This window comes from Salvelinus sp. IW2-2015, linkage group LG20 (genome assembly GCF_002910315.2).
Source record: "Salvelinus sp. IW2-2015 linkage group LG20, ASM291031v2, whole genome shotgun sequence".
NCBI lineage: Eukaryota > Metazoa > Chordata > Actinopteri > Salmoniformes > Salmonidae > Salvelinus > Salvelinus sp. IW2-2015.
In genome coordinates this window covers 29,254,910-29,267,607 of record NC_036860.1, presented here as the reverse complement: position 1 = coordinate 29,267,607, position 12,698 = coordinate 29,254,910, and positions in this window count along the sequence as shown.

Here is a 12,698-nt window from a genome sequence, read left to right as displayed (position 1 = left end):
GTTACCGGTAGCGCAAGCCTTCCTCCTACGTGCGAGTGAAGTGAATTCGGAAAAACTGAATCTATGCATCTTAGAAATAGTTCTCACATACAAATTTCATGTCTGAAGTCAGAATCAAATATGCTTCTCAAAAATAACATTGTCGCTGTGGTAGAACGTTTATTTTGATTGACGATTTTCTGCATTTATTTAAGAGGTAGCCTGATTTCAGATGTATCCATGTAAATAGGATTATTAGGGAAATCGTTCTTCTTGCAAAGCATGCAAACCTTTAAAACAAGCTATTATATTAATCTGGCTGTCATATCTGTACTCATTGAATCACAATAATTGAAAGAGCTGAGAAAGAAGTGGAGTGGCACCCGGTGAAATTCATTGTTGGTTGGGGAATACTTTGTCAGAGTCTATAGATTTCAGCATTTTGTCTGAGGTATCCCTAAACTCTTTACCTTTTTTTGCATTCCATTTAATTCTGAACTTTGACAACATTAAAATTCACATGATGAAAACAGATCTGAACAAATCTTTAAGGGATGACTAGGGCCAGGAGTTCTGCCTGATCACATGACCCGGAGTAACTCCAATCTTAGACCATAGGGCCCCAGAGTATTTTCTTGGGGAGGTCTCCTGCTTCTGGTCTTGATTACTAGACTTGGTTGTTTGCTCAGTTTCCTTTTAAGCCACAAGAGAGCACTAAATGCTCAGTCAGTTTGTATGCTGTGTACATGCAGGCTGGGTTGGCTGACTCTAAAGGAATATATCAAGTTTGATTATCATATAAACGCAGCAAAAAAATAAACGTCCTCTCACTGTCAACTGCGTTTATTTTCAGCAAACACGTGTACATATTTGTATGAACATAACAAGATTCAACAACTGAGACATAAACTGAACAAGTTCCACAGACATGTGACTAACAGAAATAGAATAACGTGTCCCTGAACAAAGGGGGGGTCAAAATCAAAAGTATCAGTCAGTATCTGGTGTGGCCACCAGCTGCATTAAGTACTGCAGTGCATCTCCTCCTCATGGACTCCACCAGATTTGCCAGTTCTTGCTGTGAGATGCTACCTCACTCTTCCACCAAGGCACCTGCAAGTTCCCGGACATTTCTGGGGGGAATGGCCCTAGCCCTCACCCTCCGATCCTGTGACACATCGCCCCAGACCATGACGGACCCTCCACCTCCATATCGATCCCACTCCAGAGTACAGGCCTCGGTGTAATGCTCATTCCTTCAATTATATACACGAATCCGACCATCAACCCTGGTGAGACAAAAGGGACGTTTTTATTAATAATTATCAGGAAATTTCACAACAATGGGCATACAGCAAAAATCATATAGTACTGTTTTGAACATCTTAATCAAATTCAAGTTAATGTTTACTTCTGAGATTGATTGATTGATGTCATACTTTACACTAGATATGTAGAAATGTAATCAAAAGTCTTTCTGTCTCTAACTTATCATAAAAAAGGTTCTTTAGAATATGCCCCACTGAATTCAGTGGTGGCATTTCATCACGTATTGCCATTGTATCTGTGCTACTGTGGCCGGTGTAGATTGCCTTTGCGTTGTTCTTTGATTGTCTTACATATGACCAAAGGATCAGGGTTGGTGTTGAACTTTTATTCTCTGACAAAGAAACAAACATTCATAAATGTAGTGGTCTGCTGTTCTTATGCACCAACTCCTCTCTTCCACATGGGTACAGTATAGAGGGCTATAACAATCTCATGAATAACATAATGTAATACAAATGCAATTTACATTAAGAGAAATGTACAATATAGCCTATAGGCCTAGGCTAGCCAACATTCTCAATAACAGCCAGGCGTTACGTACAGTACATGACGTGCACTTGCAAACGAATAGTTAAATATTGTCAAAATAGAATTAAACAAAAACACATGACATACCTGATGAAGAAACAAACATCCGTAAATGAAATGTTGTACTGCCCTTAGGCACCAACTCCTCTGTAAAGTAAAAATTACCAGGGAACATGAATAATCATGCTAGCCCAATGACAACATGCTAGCCCGATGTCTACAGTAGAAAGTACAGAAGCTAGCTAGCATGTACAGCATTCACAAAGCAACAGATAACTTAATGAATGCATAAATATCACAATATACTGGTAGAAGACCATAATTTTACAATATCAGTGACAATATAAACTCAATATCTGCATTTTAACATACATGATTGATTATGATTTTCCTGGAAAAAAATCAGTTACCTACCTCTTCCATATGGGTACAGTAGACAGGGAGGTAGGACAGAGAGGTAAGGGGTGCATGGGATGTTTATAAGGGGGAATGCAGAAGGAGAAGGAAGTGTGCGACATTAAAAAGGGCACTTACAACAAAATGAATGTACAGTAATATTAGGCATGGGAACTATACAGACTGTGTAATTATACAACATGAAATTAAACACTTATTACACTACCAAAAAATACTCAGGGGCAATCTGAGATTGGTAGGCTACATCCACTTTTTGACTTTTAAATGAATGATGTACAGTGGATATTTTCCATTTTTGTTGTGTTACAGAGTGGGATTTAAATATATGTCACGTTCCTGACCTGTTTTCTGTTTTGTATGTGTGTGATGGTCAGGGCGTGAGTTTTGGGTGGGCATTCTATGTTGTGTGTTTCTATGTTGGTTTAGGGTTGCCTGGTATGGCTCTTAATTAGAGGCAGGTGTTTTGCGTTCCTCTAATTAAGAGTCATATTTAGGTAGGTTGTTTCACTGTGTTCGTTGTGGGTGGTTGTTACCTGTCTCTGTGTTTGTGTTCTGCACCAGATAGGTCTGTATCGGTTTTCACGGTTTGTTGTTTTGTTTGTTGTTTGTAGTGTTCACTTGTCGTCAAATTAAACATGTTGAACACTAACCGCGCTGCACTTTGGTCCTCTCCTTCACCCCTGGAAGAAAGCCGTTACAATATATTTAATTTGTTTTTGTCATTGATGTACACAAAATACTCCATAATGTCAAAGTGAAAATATATTTTTGGGGAAAAATGTATAAAATGTTTAAACAACTATAGTTGATGTATAAGTATTCACCCCCTTTGTTTAGGCAAGCATAAATTGTTTACCACAGTATGATTCATAATACCCATAAAACATAGCGGTCAAACACAGAAATGATTCCAATCTTTTTTCCACTGTTAATTTTATCCATTGTGGATTTTAGAAGCACTTTAAATAAGGGCTGTGTTTCGTGTAGGCTTACCTTATGCGTGACGTTTTTTGTTTATTAAAAAAAAAGTTTTACCCCGTTTTCATAGTATCCAATTGGTAATTACACTCTTGTAACTCCTGTACGGACTCGGGAGAAGCGAAGATCGAGAGCCGTGCGTCCTCTGAAACACGACCCAACCAAGCCGCACTGCTTCTTGACACAATGCCCGCTAAACCACGGGGAAACACCGTACACCTGGCGACCGTGTCAGTGTGCATGCGCCCGGCCCGACACAGGAGTCGCTCGAGCACGATGGGACAAGGACATCCCTTCCGGCCAACGTAAATAGTTAGCTAAATATCCCTACCCTGGTGGGCTAGCTAACATATCACCATGTGTGGGGTCTGGGGAAAAGTCTGACGACACGAACAGTAAGCTAATGTTAACTAGCTAGAAAAATATCCCTCCCAGCTAACTTTAGCTAGCATGTCACCACATGATTTAGGATTGGGTGTTGAGGGATCACTTGTCACATTGTCCAAGGTGTGTTTGTGTTATGATAAACAATGCATTTTCTGTCCAGATAAAGATGGTGATACAGCATTGAAAAAGACCCAACACTGACCAAATGTCTCTTTGTTTTCCAGTCCAACAGGAGTGCATCCCTCAGCCCATCCGGTGCATAGATATCCTGTGCCAGAGTGATAGGAGTGCGAACGTCCAGTTGTAGACACTACAGAAGCCTATGGACTGACAGATCAGTAACTCAAACATGATATAACAGTGTAAAACATTGAATTTGTAGATGCATCAACATTTTGACTCTATGTCCCCTTTTCCACATGCTTTAGACAGGAGGCCTGACATGCAGAGCATTTTCAGGCTCACGCCACGAGAAGCAGTGCATGGTGTTCAATGCCACCCTCAGCAAGTATATCTGCTGGAAGTGATGGTTCACCCATCCTCAGATGTAATCTCTCTCGTTAAGCAGGGCAGATGATTTTTGTAGGGTGTGTCCTATCCAACTCTACTTACTTCTTATTTGGAGTTCAAGGCACCTCCAACATGACATAGTTACAGAATGTTCTCACTGAGATGCATCTTGTGGGCTCAATGTTTTTCCCATACAAACCACAGAAACGGCTCTACATGACTAATCAAATGATCTGTGAAGTCAGTTAGACATCAGTCCCTTTCAGACGATCGCTCAACCACTGTTAGTGCTCTTCAGTGACCTCACGGCTCAGAGGGTTTTAACTTAATCACAACTTTTGAGTGAAACTTGTATGTAATATAACTTATTCTAGGAGCCTATTGTTTGTGTATGATCTTTATTCACTGTTCACTTGTTTTTCAACAATATCAGGTACAGGCAGGGATGAGGGGGCCTTCAGTAAGTAACACACATGGGGTTAGAAATAATTGAATCACAGTATTCACACCCCTTTGCTATGACACTCCAAATTGAGCTCAGGTGCATCCAATTTAATTTGATAATTCTTGAGCTGTCACTACAACTTGATTGGAGTCTACCGGTGGCCAATTCAATTGTTTGAACATGATTTAGAAAGAAATACCCCTTTTTATATAAAGTTACCATAATTGATAGTGCATGTCATATCTGACATTATACCATGAATTCCAAGGAACTCTCCGTAGATCTCGGATTTGAACGTTTCCAAGAGCACAGTGGTCTCCATCATTGGGAAATAGGAACTACCCAGACTCTGCCTGGAGCTGGTCGTCTTACCAAACTGGGCAAGAAGGACCTTGCGTTCTTGATCAGGGTGCTGATCAAGAACCCAATGTCAACTCTGAGAGAACAACAGAGTTCCTTGGCTGAGAAGTGAGAACTTGCCAGAAGGACAAGTCTCAAAAGCACTTCACCAATTTGGGCTTCATGGGAGAGTGGCCAGACAGAAGCCACTCCTGGGAAAAGTCACATGACGGCACACCTGGAGTTTACAAAAAGGCACGTGAAAGACCGAGCGCATAAGGCAAAAGTTTGTGGTCTGATTAGTTTGTGGTCTCTTTGTCTTTTGACCAATAAGATCTGCTCTGAAAAAGATTTGATGTGAAAAGATCTGATGTGATTGGTCAAAAGACCAATTAGTGGAAAAAATATCAGAATTGGGCTGCCTGTCTAAACGCAGCCTTGGAGTGCCATGACCCTTCACAATAGGACTCAAAAGTGTTGTATATCGTATTGGAATCGATATGAACGAGTAGTGCAGGTGAAAGCAATATTTGAATGTTCTCATTTTATTATTACATTAGCCACTGAGGCATTTAGGTGATTGATCATCTGCACAGGCTACAATCTGTAGATACCGCTGATCTCCCTCGTACCTACTGTATCAGCATGAGACAAAGATATACATGTGCCAGCCCTGTTAGCTGCCTGTGCTGTCCTGCTAGGCTCACACAGCTGGGTGGAGAGGAGATGGGGCCTCTTCCAGAGATGGAGCTTAAAACAAACAGGTACCCCTCAAGGTTGCATTTTTTCTCCCCCTACTATTTTAAACATCACCAAGACAACCCCAAACCCCCGTTAAGAGAAACCATTTTCTCAAAATGTCCTGATCTTGGGTTCAGAATCATCCAACTCATTAAATTAAATTGGTTCTCGGTACAGACTGTTTTGATTACCCTCTGTGGATGTGACTAGTGTTGCTTTTCTTGTATCTAGCTACTCTTTGTTCGCTCTTCCTATCCACCCCATTAGTGTGTTTCTACAGCACTCTGTGATAGAAGACACACAATCATGGGGTAAATGCAGTGGCCCATGATAATTCTGACTGTGTATGTGTCCCAAATGATACCCTATTCCCTATGTAGCTATTGGACCAGGTCTTTCTTGGAAAAGAGATGTTATGTCAATGAGAAAAAACCTGTATAAATAAAGGTCAAATAAAAATTAAATAAAAAAATATATAGTGCAATACTTTTGAACAAAGCCCTAGGGCTCCTGGTCAAAGGTAAAGCAGTATGCAGGGAATAGGGTGGCATTTGAGACATGTCCTGTCTCTTGATCAATATTGATAATTGAGCCTTATGATATGGCCATAAGACTTTTACTGCCATATACTGTAAGTTATCAACATAAGCATTTTATGTAGTGTCCTACCGACAACACCTTCGTATTTTCTATTCAACGGTCCATTGTGGCGTCTTCGTCTGTTTTTAATGGGTTGATGCAGAGATATTTCTGAAGTGTTGCCCCCCCCCCCCAACACACACATTTTTTGATTTGCCACAAGTTTTTTATCAAAAGTTCATACATAGGTACGTATTTTTGTGGGCATGCTGAATAACTGTTTTATAAACCAATGTACAATGTTAACATAAATAGATACCAACTGTTTTAATTTGTGTTCTGTTGAAATGAAAGAGTACACAAAATAAAATACATTGATTTATTTTCTTTTTTTGGCCACCTACCGTTTTTATAGGATGTGTTTTAACAGCCTGTGCAACCGACCGGGGGTTTAATTATACACAAACGGAAAGAACCCCAAAAATAGTTCTAGACTGCAATACACCGTATAGAGAATGGGGTCCCATTTGAGACACATCCCTTGTTAGACTCCTCAGGGGCTGTTAAGTGCAGTGTTCCATAATACCGTATTTTAGGCTTATTTTCTGGCAGGGTTCTTCAACAATACAATAGCAACGATGGCTCAACTCCCTTATCAAACAATTACAGTGCGATTTAGAGTCACAGATACTTGAACAACAATTCATCAATATGACATATTTGTTTTGTTTGGCTCTACACAGCCAACATTTGAGATTTTTCTGGTTAATCTCATTATTTGATGTATGTGGGTGGCTGCACAGTCTTCAACTGATTAGCGCTCGTTGTAATGCACTCCACTTTGGCGTGGTTGAACTAGCTTTATTACTTCATTACCGCTGTTGAGGTTGTATACCTAGATCAGGTTGTCTAAAACAATTATGCACACATAACGTAATACCAAGGCTTTGTTGAATGTTTGATTCTGGTTGCCTGAAGGGTGTTCTAAAACTAGTTCCAAAAGATAATGCCTTATTACCCTACCGTTCCATATCACTACACAAAGCACACCCTACTGGCAACAAAGTTACAGGTATTGTTGGCAACCTCACAAAATAAATGACATTTCATATCCCCGGTGTTGAGGTGGAGAGAGACGTACTCGTGTGACCTAAGAGTGAGGATGGCTAAGTGTAACGTGAACTCCAAGTGCCACGTACYCCTGTACATCATCTCACCCTTTTACTATTGGCTCCTTGCCTCATTAGGTGGCAAATGGCCCTCTCAGTGATTCACCATTGTAGCGCACTCTCATTTCTCTCTGAAAATGTCAACGCTATTAGGTACATGATGTGCTTGTTTAAGTACTCATAGCAATGTTTAACGTTAGGTGGAGAAAATAATGAATGAAAATTAGAGCGAGGGTAGAGGCCTTCCTTGGATGGGTGGGTATCTGCCACTAATGCTTGGTGGGCCTTTGCTACATCTATGTTTTTCAATTTACAGTAGCCACTAAGGCACGAGCAGCACTGCTTCCTCTGTTTGATGTATCAATCCCTATATCTGTTCGATCATGTGTTTCATAGCGATTGTGTTTCAAAACACACTGTGCCCCCGCCATTTGAGGTATGGAACGAGATTTGTAACAAAACACCAAAAAATGTCATGAATGACATTTGTTTTTTGTCATTCATTAGGTCTACACTTGTAACCTGAATTGATTAATTGCCATGCAGTTGACTGTAATGATAAATAATGGTGTAATGGCCTACAGTTTTCTTGGCATCTTTGTTTTAATTGTCATAGGCTCATGTTCAACCGGTAAGACGTACCCCCACTATTTCTGGACAGTACCGGCTTACTTTCACCCCTGCTCCCAGCTAGCCAGAACCCGACTTGACGCTTATTTACTTCTCTCATGTCTTGAATGGTTCTATGCTATAATATGGACATAAAGATTCTGTCCGATAGCTCATTCAGGGACCCCATAGCAACGTCCGGAAAAAAGTGGATTTTCAGCACTAATTAAGGGTGCTGCTCGGGCTCCGAATGACCTATCGAGGCGAAACTCATTCGGGGTYGCCTCAGCCAGGCCTACACATAATGTCAGAACTGGACCCGCAGCTACAACGTAACTATGTGTTTTAAGTATTTATTATGGTTTAAACAGAAGGCGCTGTGAATTTTGGGCCTGCTCTGAAATATGTGATAGTTGGCTTCTAAACAAGTTGGACAAAGTGGGTTTGGTGTCAGTATGTATCAGTTTGGTGTCAGAATGATATCTTATTGACTGATGGACGCTGACTTGATGGCTGACTTTTGTCCGTTTAAACTTATTGCAAACAGTGATGAACCATCACCAAATTGACATGCTGAAATCAACACCAACGAGCGATGGAGAGGAACCACTATCACTGCCCGGCCATCCCGAGTTCAACGGGCCAGTCAAATGGGCATTTCTGCAGTATATTAGAGCATGTCAAATTCGTGACGGTAAAATGCCCATTGTAAGAAATTGCAAATCGACAACCGTGCACCTGGAATCTGAACGGTGTACCAGGAGCAAATCTGTCAAATGTTTTTTAATGCCTTTGGGGGTGCAAGGGGTCACTCCCCAMCCGTGCCCATCCAACATTTTAGTTTCATCTGACCAGATGTTTGGGGAGTCTCCCACATGCCTTTTGGTGAACACCAAACGTGTTTGCTTATTTTTTCTTAAAGCAATGGCTTTTTTCTGGCCACTCTTCCGTAGAGCCCATCTCTGTGGAGTGTACGGCTTAAAGTGGTCCGATGGACAGATACTCCAATCTCCGCTGTGGAGCTTTGCAGCTCCTTCAGGGTTWTCTTTGGTCTCTTTGTTGCCTCTCTGATTAATGCCCTCCTTGCCTGGTCTGTGAGTTTTGGTGGGCGGCCCTCACTTGGCAGGTTTGTTGTGGTGCCATATTCTTTACATTTTTTAATAATGGATTTAATGGTGCTCCGTGGGATGTTCAAAGTTTTGGATATTTTTTTATAACCCAACCCTGATCTGTACTTCTCCACAACTTTGTCCCTGACCTGTTTGGAGCGCTCCTTGGTCTTCATGGTGCCACTTGCTTGATGGTGCCCCTTGCTTAGTGGTGTTGCAGACTCTGGGACCTTTCAGAACAGGTGTATATATACTGAGATCGTGTGACAGATCATGTGATACTTATATTGCACACAGGTGGACTTTATTTAACTAATTATGTGACTTCTGAAGGTAATTGGTTGCACCAGATCTTATTTAGGGGCTTCACAGCAAAGGGGGTGAATACATATGCACGCACCAGTTTTCTGTTTWAATTTTTTWAATTTATTGAACACATCCTTGTCTGCGTGATCAAAACAATCCTGAAGCATGGATTCCGATTGGTCAAACCAACGTTGAATAGACCTTAGCATGGGTACTTCCTGTTTGAGTTTCTGCCTATAGGATGGGAGTAGAAAAATGGAGTCATGATGAGATTTGCCGAAGGAAGGGCGGGGGAGGCCCCCGCAGTGGTCCAATGAGTAGCAGTGGTCCAATGCATTACCAGCGCGAGTACTGCAGTCAATGTGTTGGTGGAACTTCGTTAGCGTTTTCCTCAAATTTGCTTTGTTAAAATCCCCAGCTACAATAAATGTSGCCTCAGGATTTGTTTCCAGTTTGCATAACTTCCAGTGTAGTTCTTTGAGTGCCGTCGTGGTATCGGCTTGAGGAGGTAATACGGTCGGTATTTGATTGTAAGGTATTCTAGTTTGGGTGAACAAGAAGACTTGAGTTTCTGTATGTACTGAGAACCCAGATGGCTGTATGGACRGGAAGGTATATACCGAGAGAGCCATTCTTCCGTGAAACAGAGTATGTTACATTCCCTGATGTCTCTCTGGAAGGAGTTTCTCGCCCTGAGCTCSTCTACTTTATTATCCACAAACTGAACATTAGCGAGTAATATAACCGGATGCGGTGGATGGTGTGCAGGCCTCCTGAGTCGGAACAGAAGTCCACTTCGAATACCTCTTCTCCGCAGGCGGTGTTTTGAAGTTCAATTGCCCTGGGGGGTACGAACAAAGGATCCAATTCGTAAAAGTCGTATTCCTGGTCGTAATGCTGGTGAGTTACCGTCACTCTGATATCCAAAAGTTATTTCCAGCTGTATGTAATAACACAAAAAAACWATCTGTGCTAATAATGTAAGAAATGACACACAAAAAAAACAAAATACTGCAAAGTTGCTTAGGATCTAGAAGCAGAGCTGCCATATCTGTCGGCGCCATTGGCGTCAAAATAAGGTCATAATGCCTTGCAATGATGATAAGATTAACCGTTGTACATTCATCTCTAGTATCTCCCAAGAAGGGTTTTCCACAAATGCTCTCTGGGCCAGCACGGTTTAACCATCCTGACTAATAAGGTGACTCTGATCAGTGCACCCCTCAGCTAACCAACCTCGAAATGGAGAGAAACCCCAAAGAATGTAAMAAATTTCAACTCCAAATTCAGGTAAATATATAATCAAAAGGAAATCCCTCAAATAAGGCAAAAAATATAATCCAATGCAATCCCAGGTACAAACTAAATTGTCCAACAGAAATCCATAGGTTCCAATAGAAACAGATGGTTCTGATCTTTTATGTAATCAAAACAAGTAAAACGCTAACGATGTATTAATATGTAAATTTTTTTAACTACACCTCGCATGCCTTTGAAGTCTAGCTAACAGGCTTAGTTTACCTTATCAGAAGGACCCAAAGTCTCCTTTGGACAACATTGTTCGGGAACCAATAAAATGAGCACCTTACCGCTGAAGAGATATGGTTGCAGCCTGGAACAAAACAATATACCATCCTTGTGTTTTCGTTTGAGCTGGTAAGCAGAAAGCTAACTAAGCTAACTCGCTTTTTGGCAGAGTAGAGTAGTGTAGACTAGTTTGCATGGTCAGAGTAGTGACGTGAACATTTTTGTGACTGTGGTAGCTCCATTTCTTTGACAGCGACTCGTTAGCAACTGACTTATTTTGAGCACATAAATGTTTCATAATTCATAAAGGTCATGTTAACTGACTGATATTATCTCATAGAACAAAACGTATAAGATCTACTAAGCCTGTGTTAAAGAGATTCTCCGGTACTTTTGTATACTTTTTAGCCAGTACCTCTGAAACTAGCACCCAAGTGCCAAAAGTGGTCCCCCAAAAGTGCGTACTACATCACATACAGTGCAAACAGAAAGTCTACACCCCCCTTGGATTTCTTCAAATTCTATTGTGTTACAAAGTGGCATTCAAATTGATTTAATTGACATTTTCTGTCAACTATCTACACAAACTACTCTGTAATGTGAAAGTAGATAAAAAATTAAAAAACATATTTAAAGACGAATGAAAAATAAAACACTAATATACATGTGAGAAACATCTTTGGTTGCAATACAGATGTGAGTCTTTTTGGTTAAGTCTCATGAGAGCTTTGCACACCTGTATTGTGCAATATTTGTGTATTATTATTTTCAAACAATTCTTCAAGCTCTGTCAAGGTGTTGGGGACCACGGCTAAACAGCAATTTTCAAGTGCCAAGAGTGTGCAATGCTGTCAAAGGCAAAAGGTGGCTACTTTGAAGAATCTAAAATATATTTTGATTTGTTTAACGCTTTTATGGTTACTACATGATTCCATATGTGCTATTTCATAGTTTAGATAGAAAATACTAAAAATAAAGAAAAACCCTTAAATGAGTAGGTTTGTCCAAACTTTTGACTGGAACTATACAGTATGTGCACCACTTCATTCCTCCTCTCGCTCAGCTGTTTGGGATTCTTGCTACCCGCAACTCAAATGGCGAGGGAATCTCATTGGCTGGAATTCAAATTGCTAGAGGGCTGTCCCACTTGGGGGGAAATGTAGGGAAAATGGCACAGCACAGCATCCATACATTCTGCTCATAGATTATGCATGTATGAAGTAAACATTGACACATCCAGCCCAAAGCTGTATGTACTTACAAGTACCGGAGCATGTCTTTAACCTCAAACCTAATTTTCGGCATATGTCAAACCAGAGGTAGAAAATGTAAGCACTTTACTGTTTTTTAGGACTACAAAATGGCAACCACTATGGGCCTGAATTCAAGATGGAACCTGTAGGTTGGACAAGCCTCTTCCCACACCCATACCTGCAGCCTCAAATACCTACTGCTAAAAGTCACAAGAAGTCAAAAGTCAGATGAAGCATCTACAGGACTGTTTTGCTAGCACAGACTGGAATATGTTCTGGGAGTCTTCCGATGGCATTGAGGAGTAYACCACATCAGTCATTGGCTTTATCAATAAGTGCATCGAGGACGTTGTCCCCACAGTGACTGTACGTACATACCCCACCTAGAAGCCATGGATTACAGGCAACATTCACACTGAGCTAAAGGGTAGAGCTGCTCTTTCAAGGAGCGGGACTCTAACCTGGAAGCTTATCCCGCCTATGCCCTCCGACG